The following is a 2,315-nucleotide window of genomic DNA, read 5'->3' on the forward strand; positions in this document are numbered from 1 at the left end:
TGTCCAATATTTGGGTCTGAAATTCATCCGCCCATCACACAGCCTTAAATATGACAGATCTTGGATCAAGATCACAGTCTTTAAAACTGCAAAGTTTGGCATTGACACTGTGGTTGGTGGAGAATGTGCTGTTAGCGACTAATCTTGCAGATGTTGGTGTATGATGTTATGCCGTTAGCCAGAGATTTCCAAACTTTTTGAGGTGACGGGCCTTTTGTATGACCTCTGATCAAAATAATAATGTGAATGTGTGTTTCAGAGAAATTTACCAGCTTGTGTAAAGTAAAATGAAAAAAATGAAAAATGAAAAAAATTCTGAAAACATGTATAACACATAATGTGCTTTATGTAGCTTTGTTTAAATGTTGTATTACTCACAAATACTTGTATATTAACTATCTGGCGGCCTGGTATCTGGCCGATAGTGGTGTCCATTGATATCACTATGAAACTATGAATGAACACTTTTGGAATTAAATAGTAAATAAAAAAGTGTGAAATGATTCAAAACATGTTTTATATTTTAGAAGTAGCCATTCTTTGCTTGGAGTACTGCTTTGCACACTCTTGGCATTCTCTCGATGAGCTTCATGAGGTAGTCATTGTTTTCCGACAGTCTTGAAGGAGTTCCCTGAGATGCTGAGCACTCTTTTTCCCTTTGCCATCTCAACAGGGTTTAGGTCAGGTGACCATGGAGGCGAGACCATCTGGCGCAGCGCTCCATGACTCTCCTTCTTGGTCAAATTGCCCTTACGCAGCCTGAAGATGTGTTTGGGGTCATTGTCCTGTTGAAAAATAAATGATGGTCCAATTAAATGCAAACCGGATGGGATGGCATGTCGGCAGAGGACGCTGTGATAGCCATAATGTTTAAGTGTGTTTTCAATTTTCAATAAATCCCCAACAGTGTCACCAGCAAAACACCCCCAAATCATCACATCACCTCCTTCATGCTTCATGGTGGGAACCATGCATGTAGAGACCATCCGTTCACCTTTTCTGACAGGGCAGGTGGAACCCAAGATCTCATATTTGGATTCATAAGACCAAAGCACAGATTTCTACTGGTCTAATGTCCATTCCTTCTGTTTCTTGGCCCAAACAAATCTCTTTGCTTGTTGCTTTTCCTTAGACCATAAAGCCCTGATTCACGCAGTCTCCTCTGAACAGTTGACGTAGAGATGTGTCTGCTGCTGGAACTCTGTGAGGCATTTATCTGGGCTCTAATCTGGGTTCTTAAAGTAATGATGGACTGTCATTTCTCTTTAGTTAGCTGATTGGTTCTTGCCATAATATGAATTCTAACAGTTGTTAAATAGGCTGTCAGCTGTGTACCAACCTGACGACACAACTGATGGTCCCAACCCCATTAAGAAGGCAAGAAATTCCACAAACGAACCCTGACAAAGCCCACCTGTGAAGTGAAAACCATTTCAGGTGACTACATCACGAAGCTCATTGAAAGAAGGCCAAGGGTTTGCAGCGCTGTAAACAAAGTAAAGGGATGGTGACTTTCAGGAATATAAAATGTAAAACATGTTTAGAGTTATTTAGCAATTTTTTTCTTTGCTACGTAATTCCATATATCTTGCGTCGTATATTTGATGTCTTCAGTACATTTACAATGTAAAAATATAAGATAGTAAAAAGTAGTCAAAATAAAGAAAAACCATTAAATGAGACGATGTGTCCAAACTTTTGACTGGTAGTATACATACAAAAAAGCTATAAATAATAAACAGCCTGTACCAATAGCGGGGTCTGAAGTTCTGAGACTACCACTGAAAATATATGTAAATTCATATATACGTGTATATATATGAATTTACAGATACATGAGGAAGTCAGGAGTGGCAGAGAAGTATGTGAGGGTTACGCAGGACATGTAAGAGGACAGAGAGATAGTGGTGAGGTGTGCAGTGGGAGTGACGGATGGGCTGGGATTAAATCAGTGATCAACTCTGAGCCCCTTGTTCTTTGGTGATGAATAGGCTGACAGAGGAGGTCCGGCAAGTCTCAGTGCACTGTGATGGTTGCAGACAACATTATGATCTGTAGTAAGAGTTGGGAGCAGGTGGAAGAGAGGCTGAAGAGTTGGAGGTATGGTCTGGAAAGAAAAGGAATGAAATTCAGTAAAAGCAAGACAGAAAATGTGTGTGAATGAGAGGGACACTGGTATCACAGTGAAGATGCAAGGAGCAGAGTTGGTGAAACTAGATGAGTCTAAATGCTTGGGGTCAACAATCGTAGACAATGTACAGTTGACAAAAGAAGAAGAGAGTTCATGCAGGGTGGAGTGGGTGGAGAAGAGTGTC

The sequence above is a fragment of the Maylandia zebra genome, linkage group LG4 (genome assembly GCF_041146795.1).
Source record: "Maylandia zebra isolate NMK-2024a linkage group LG4, Mzebra_GT3a, whole genome shotgun sequence".
Lineage (NCBI taxonomy): Eukaryota > Metazoa > Chordata > Actinopteri > Cichliformes > Cichlidae > Maylandia > Maylandia zebra.